The sequence below is a fragment of the Ascidiella aspersa genome, chromosome 7, assembly GCF_963924565.1.
Source record: "Ascidiella aspersa chromosome 7, kaAscAspe10.2, whole genome shotgun sequence".
NCBI lineage: Eukaryota > Metazoa > Chordata > Ascidiacea > Phlebobranchia > Ascidiidae > Ascidiella > Ascidiella aspersa.
The window spans coordinates 10,416,093-10,424,724 of record NC_139453.1 but is presented as its reverse complement, the minus strand read 5'-3'; positions in this window follow the sequence as shown (position 1 = coordinate 10,424,724).

The window sequence follows — 8,632 nt, the reverse complement described above, 5'->3', positions numbered from 1 at the left end:
TGTCAAAGTGGATGAACCAGCCAATCTTCAGCACTAAAAAGGAAATGACTTCAGCACTAAAAAGGAAATGCGTCGATGTTGGATCCCATACTTTTGTGTGTTGGTTTTTAACGTTAGAAAACATTTTTAACTTCGCTGATTCCTTGTTTTTTTTGCGTTAAGTTTACTATATATAAAAAATTTTCGCGATATATTGCCTATGGTTAGGAAGTTGAAATTAGGGCCAAAGCCCTCCGGAAATAGCGTGTTGAGCGGACGTTCTAATGTTCACCTCTGTAAGGAGGTTGTCTGTAAAGTGAACGCAAAGCTATACGTGACAATCTGGCAACAAATCTTATCAATCAGCGTTTGAGTTCGTGTCGTGATTAGGCAGGTGAATGAGCAAAAATGAGGGCGAATATGAACTTGATTATGATATGTTTACCCTAAATAGGTTAGATTAATAATTAACAACATATAAACAAACTACCCTTTAAAGTAAACAAACAAGTAATATTTACCAATTTTTTTTAACTTTTATCATTTTAAATTTATTTTGGCGATTCTGAAGAACTTTATACTTTTTGGAGATTTCATACTTATTAACCTATGACCAAAACATTTTGTTTTCACACCAAACAAGTAAAATAATACAAATTATTACTTCAGGTAATCACATTACAAAATCTGAAACTGGTAAAGCAATTAAGTGGTGGTGGTGGTCGGTGGATATTTTGGAGATTTCATACTTATTAACCTATGACCAAAACATTTTGTTTTCACACCAAACAAGTAAAATAATACAAAATATTACTTCAGGTAATCACATTACAAAATCTGAAACTGGTAAAGCAATTAAGTGGTGGTGGTGGTCGGTGGATATACGGGCTGGGCCTTATAAGTACAAATAGCAAACATTTTCTATTTGGAGTAACAGCAAACAATCAGATATTTTCTGTATTTTAACACATAGGCTATTGTTATTTGAACATCTAAACTTTCGACCTAAAACATACACTGACTCAAATCGAGTTAACCGCTATAAACGATTCACTATACTTAAACAAATAAACTTGAAAATACTTTCACTTCTCATGGAGCATCACTGATAGTAATCTATAGGCTTACGATTTGTTGCTTTATTTTTTTAAAGGCACGGCTAAAAATATTAGTTCCAGCTAAGCTTTAACCACACGAGTGGTATACGACAGGCTAAAGTGCGTCAAACCCTTGTCCAGTACAACTGTGTCTCTGATGGCAAGGCTGCTCACTACGTGTAATTGCGCTAAACACCGGCTTGGCCAGGTCGAATTAGTCGTAACTGATCACACGCGGGTTGCCAACTTCCTTTCCTACCCAGCCTCCGTTCTTCCAAGGCAATGCCATATATACAGGTGGCGTTTGTAAGTACTGGCTAGTGCCGTTTGACAACACCACCCTTTAAAGCACCGGACTTGCTTTGTTGACCATATACTGTTCTGTTTTAACATTACTTAGTCGGTTGAAATATATTTTAAACTTTTTTAACTTCTTTCATGCAAAATAGCACGAAAACGGGCAACAATATACAGGGCTAAGTTATTACAATGAGGGTTTAGTAAGGAAACGCAAGATTTTGCTAAAACAACTGCTTTGCATTTGTTGTAACAGTAACTGTGCGTACCGTACTATAATAAATAAAATAAGAGTCAATGAATTTAATATGTCCTGTACCTACACCTTAGTAATTTGTGTGTCATTCTCCAAATTGTATAAATTTTTACATTTTTGCTAAACTGACCCAAATCTGCTAAAAATGTGAAACTTGTATCCTAGAAACCCCGACAAAGTAGAACAGTTTTATGTTGAATCCATCCAAAATTTTTTTGATTTCAATAAAACTCGTTATCCAAGAAATCCTGTAAAGTAAGTAACAAGTTTATTCTACGTTTCATAGAAACATTATTTAAGCGCGAATTTCTGGTTGACACTATCGAAGTAAACTGCAGGCTATACGGTCGTCTATTTTTAAAGCAAAATGGAGGCGGTATGATGTTCTGTTTATGGCGTTAACGAGAGCTCACGGGCTGTCTTTTGTTTCAAAAGTATTAATTTTACTCCAATTTAAAACTTGTACTCCTGTTAATTAAACTACATATAAAATAAAATTAATGTACACGTAAAATCACTACAATGATTTTGAACAGATGTTGAAATTGTCAATCTAAGTCAAACGCTTCGTTATTTAAGATCAATGAACAATTAATTTGTATAATGATGATTGCATACTAATCGACATACATTCTGATCGAGTTAATTCGTTTGGAAAAGCTGTGTATTACAAAAAATCTTATGAAATAATTTTGTTTTTAAACAGTCTCAATTCTATATTAAGTACAAACCACAAGCAAAATTGAACGTACTTTACTCTCAAATTTAATTGGCCAAGGTGGCGCTTGAATTCGCAAGCCTCGGGCGTTTAGTTGCAAAAAAACGACCTAGCGCTTAATTAGTGGTAATTTACGATTGCCATTTCCGAATCGCTGTTGTGATAACACGTCGGATAGCCATCTCTCGCATAAGGTAACGTTAAGTCATGACCCTGTGTATAGTCCAAAGTTTTACCTGGTCAGTGGTCAAGCTAGTTTCACAGGTCGTATTTTTTTTCAAACCTATGATGATTTGCGTGACCGGTTTTTGAACAATAATTTGTATTCGATATGGACAACTCAACTTAACTCAACTTAACTCAACTTAACTCAACTTAACTCAACTTAACTCAACTTAACTCAACTTAACTCAACTTAACTCAACTTAACTCAACTTAACTCAACTTAACTCAACTTAACTCAACTTAACTCAACTTAACTCAACTTAACTCAACTTAACTCAACTTAACTCAACTTAACTCAACTTAACTCAACTTAACTCAACTTAACTCAACTTAACTCAACTTAACTCAACTTAACTCAACTTAACTCAACTTAACTCAACTTAACTCAACTTAACTCAACTTAGGGGCGCTTTGGGTCTCTTTCACATTTGGGGTGCGCTGAACGCATATAAGGGGGCGTTACATGAAAGTACTTTTGGCTAAATTTTATAAAAATTTCACATAACAAATCCTAACAAACAGCACTGTAGGTAACTTTTAACCTTAAATGCTTCCGTACTGCAAACTTGTGTAGTAGTGTCCCAACCATTGTCACGTAATAATTGGCTTTCTTATGTAAAGTTGTTGGTTGTTGTTGCGTTTCACCGTTTTATACGCGGCTAAATGTTTGTATATTCAAAGCAGGGGTCGCAAACTTATGGCCCACGGGTCGAATTCGGCCCGCCGCCTCTTTGACCACTAGATGAAGTCCATTTCGAATGCTTTTTGACTATTTTACCTTAGTACGGTCAAAAAATTTTCGCGCTTTGCGCGAATGATCTTACGTCCAGTTTGTTTACGTTTTGATGCTGTATTTGACCTAGTTCAGCGATTCTTTACCGTTGCGCCATGGAAGTCTGCTAAGTGCGTCGCGGAAAAACGGAAAACGTATTCAAAAATATTACACATACTTTTTAACATTTTTTATTTTTTTAGGCAATGTAATAAAAACTAGCAGGAAATTTAAAAAAAATGCCGGTATACCCGAAAAAATCGCGCTCGCTTCGCTCGCCAGGAGCGCCTACGCGTATCTAATAAGGTTATCGCGTTTCCTCAAAAGCTTGATTACACTTTTCATTAGTACTATGGATGAAAAAAATTCGAGGCCCGCCTGATTCACAGTTGTTCTAATATTTTAATAACACAATTCTTAGTTTACATTTTGTGCGGCCCACAGAGACCTTTCTGAGATTGGTTGGCGACTAGAAAAGGTCGCCGACCCCTGATTTAAAATCTTGGTGCAGAAAGTTAAATTTTTTCCTGGTAATGACATAACCTGGTGAAATAATGTATCTATAAATTCCTATAGTGAATGTATGTTACACAACCTAAAATAAGACTGACAGCTTATCGAAACGAAAGTGAAGACAATATGATGTTAGACAACGATTAATATAATACTTTACTGTAAAGCAAAATGAGGGGGGCGATATGAAATAATATTGAGCGCAAGGGGGCACTAGTGTAAAAAAGGTTGGGAAACACTGATTTAGACCCACATGCGTTTATAAGCTAAGATGGCTGCTGATAGTCTTTTGGGTAAAGTTCGAAAAGCAAATCGATGCCTTTTGTTGCAAAAATCGTTTTGGAATACAAAGTAACAAGAAACAAGTTCAACCAGGGACAATATTTGTTTGTTTTTTATGTTGTTGTTGTTTTAGCATGACACTCACTGCTACAGAATCGCGAAGCACGAAACGATGCAAGGACACCTCGGGTGGTCGATCACAGGATTTCGCGTACGTCTAGGTTTCGGTTTGGGCTTTATGCTTGTCAAACTTTTTTCCTAAGGCTCTCTTCGCAATCTGGGTGGGCGTAGTGCCCCAAGATACTCGTGTCGTGTCCTGTAGTTTAAACGAGTTCGACACGCCATATAATGTTGTTGGAGAGCTGAAAAGAACATGACAAGGCATGAAAAGAACATGACAAGCAGGCTATGCCTGTGTAACCGTCAAGAACGCTGCCTTTGTGGGATATTAACTGAAATTATCTTAAGTAAAGTATTAACTAGCTTTATACAATTTAATTAGACAACTATAAGGTGTCCGGTTAAATTTAGGGAGCATATCTAGCGATAGACCTCATCTCACCTGGTTTACTATGCTTCAAAGTGCTACACTAACTTCAAAGGTGCGTTTTACCGAACAACCATGTCGCCCCCTCAAACCAGCCGGGTGGCCTGACGGGACCAAGGCTGGGAACGGCAGGTTCAGGCAAATGACAGTCATATATTTACTGCATTTGCCCGGATTTCTGTCTAAGCGCGTTATGAGACATTTTTAAAGATATATTGCCAGTCGAGTTATGATATGTGCAGAACGCTTAAACCATGCGGTAGATTGTTCGCCGCCCTTTAATTGATGTCGATAAGATCTTACGTGTCATATTTAACATTGAAGTCATCTTTAAAATAAGACAGTAAAATGCTAAACAGATTAAAATATGTTTATCAGTTGTGTTACATCTTCGTTGAATTAATTATTTTTACGATACATTGCAACAAAAGTTTAACCTAAATTTACTTTTCTTTGTGGTTTAGATTAAGTGTTTTATTGTTCCAATTTTTTTAGATATAGTGCCAGTCTTATCTGCCTTTAGCCGCCGTATGCATTTCACGAATATGTTTGTGGGGGTCGCATTTCAATTTACATGCAAAAATGAAGGCGAACGACATGTCACGAATAATGATTTTCTCTAGAAGGATTTCAAAAAACATGCGGTAAATGGCATGTCTGCATGCGTAATATATGAGCTGGAATAGACACTCTGATTTTAGATCTAGGTTTGTCATTTCAGTCACAGCATGAAGCGCACTTAATTCAAAATGTGCAAAGCTGTCCAGCGGTTTGTTAAGAATCTCAGCAGTGACTCACATCACCTTCAAAAACGTTTCCAAAATAGGCCAACTATAGTGCTGTAGTTTTAAGCGTTGTTGTTAAACATTGATGAAAGCATCCTGTCTATACCACTTTGCAAAATATTTTTTTATTCATTTAAATTGGTACGCTTTTTTTGAAAGCCTTCGGAATACTTTGCACACTAAATTCGCCCATTTTTTCCCAAGTTATTTTCATAAACAATGATGTACCCTACCTTGAGTCTATTTTAATATAAGCTTCCGCCAAACGACTTGTTTAAATGATGTGACCGTTCCTATGTTTGACAGAAGTGGACAATACCTATTTGTTTACGGAGCGCACCACAGTATCCTCTTTTCGGCGACATGTTATCTTTAAGGACCTAGTTTATAGATCGATAGACCGAGATATTATTTCACCTTCAACAATAACATATGCCCTGCAATCAAACAATAAGTGCTTATCCGCAATAACATCCAAATCGGAATAAAACTTGTCGGAAGAAGACCTAATTGGCTAGAATAAGGCCTGTACATCATTTTACCTAAAACCCAATCCTATACCCCTTACTTTATCATTAATATCCCTAATCATTTCAAACTTATCCCATTTTCTAACCACACCCATTACCCACCATTAACCCCAAACAGTGGCAAACAATCCACTACCAAGACACAAAAACGGTTGATGCCAGATAGGTGTTCTCCAATGTACCTATAATCCCCTACAGTTTTAGGCTTTACTTTGTCCATTTAGGCTTTATTCCGTATTGATCTATATTGTGTCATTGATTATTCTGCTTCAGATATTGTTGCTTCGTAGGTATTATTGTTTGTTTCCACTTAAACAAAGAAGTGATGGAACTATTAAAAAAGGCACAATTAGTACACCGAAAAGCCATCGCAGACTCGCCGAATCTGTCGATCTATGATGCAAGCAGAGCAAGCCAGAAAAACAACTGGCCTGCAGTGAGGTTCGAACTCACGACCTCCGGTCAAGCCGGGACCGTCGCTCCACCAACTGAGCTATGCAGTCTCAGAGAGGAGCGAGTCGAGAAATAACCATGCACCAATACTTGCACATTTTGTTAGTACAAGCAACTTCACACTGGGGGATCATCAGTTCGCATCAATCAATGAAAGACACACACAAACATATGTGTTTAATAACATCTGTGATCTAGCCCTTTGGAAGTTGCTTTATGACCAACGTTTACGGCTTCCGTATCAATAGTACACCGAAAAGCCATCGCAGACTCGCCGAATCTGTCGATCTATGATGCAAGCAGAGCAAGCCAGAAAAACAACTGGCCTGCAGTGAGGTTCGAACTCACGACCTCCGGTCAAGCCGAGACCGTCGCTCCACCAACTGAGCTATATGCAGGCTCAAAGAGGAGCGAGTAGAGAAACAACCATGCGACAATACTTGCACATTTTGTTAGTACAAGCAACTTCACACTGAGGGATCATCAGTCCGTATCAATCGATGATTGAAGGCACAATTAGTTACAAATTTTGTTCACAACAAATAAGAAATTATTTGTTGTGGACAGGCTATGGCGGGATATCAATGATTCAACAATTTTGGCCACAATGAAGAACCATTTTTAACGATTTATGTATATAAACTTAATTTTGTCTTTTATTAAGTATATGTACAAACGTCTATATCACAATTAGAGTTTTTTATTGTTTGGAAGAGGTTACAGTATTATTATCCTTAATTTCTAATAATGACACGATTTAGTCTAAATCTCTCCATAACTCAAAACAAGCATTAAAAAGCTATTGGCTAACCGTAGTTGGGCCGTGTACCCCGTGACGTATCTATATTTACAGACCCGCTTTATGTGAATTGAAGGCCGCCGTTATAATTTGTCACTTATTCAATGTCAGGCTGTGCAAATAGTTGCCCAGCGGAAAAGACTGGAAGCAACAAAGAATAAAGTTTTCACCGGATCTGTTCATATTTAACAAGCGCCCGATGAAACGACGACAAGGCGAAATGCGATGGTTTTATGGTCGAATGTCACGCATACGACGCGCTAAGTCTTGCGTGCCGTTATGGACGGTGTATTCATACAAACGGTGTGAGATCTTCTATTTCGAGCTGGTATACCCTCCGTTGACAAATAGATATTGCTCGAAATTCACTCGCTGCCTATAGGTGTTAACTGCTGCCGGCCGCAAGGACTCTGCTCACTTCTATATTGCTGCACTTGATGTGTCAGCAATTTCCTACGCTGGTCGTTTAAGAGCATATGGTTCTTAAACACTTTAGTTTCGATATTACTGTGACAAGCCTAATATTTTAAACCCATATTTGAAACGATCTTCATAGAAAGCATAAGTTTATTACCGGCGATACATTAATCAAAAAACAATACAAGAATACAGGCATGATTCGCACTCAACAACCCCTGAGTAAAGTAAAAAAAAAACATTTTTATTATTCACGTGTTACCAATAGTAAACCTAATTATGCATAAATCCCACCCACTTCCACCCACCTCCACCCACCTCCACCCACCTCCACCCATCCCCCTCAGAAAAAAATGACCCTTCGGTTTTTGTCAAAAATTATTTTGAATGTAAAAAAAATATCAAAAATGTGGTCCGAAACCATCAGCATCATAACAACAAACCATTTTATTTGTGTCTGAAAGAAACTCGTAAAAGAATTACTTTAAACAAACGAAATTGAACGATCGGGTCGTTTGGCTTACTTTGTTAGGCAGCTTGTAAAATACTTAATAAAATTTGTTACTTCTTAAAGTTTTAAATATTATTGGCATATTGGCCACAACCCTGCAGAGTTATGAGCTTAATGTTTAAAAAAAAATTAGACCAAAATTTTACTTTCCACCAGGAAAACATTTAGGTCAGAATTGGAGTCACATGAACGTTGTGCTTGCCGTGTATGTTATTTTACTAACGTCTACAGGGCCAGCCATGTCATTTCGCAATTTTACAATTTTGCGGTTTGTTAAAATCAAATTTCCAGCCTCGAATCATTTTGCATTTCGTATGTAAATAGGAAGACTACGCTTGTTTTAGCAAATTCGCCATACGCCTTACTTTAAAGCTCTAGTCTTTCCATGCTTGTTTTAGAGGTAAAGGCGTTTATGCTATCATATATAGGAGCAAAATGGTTGGAGGTTGTA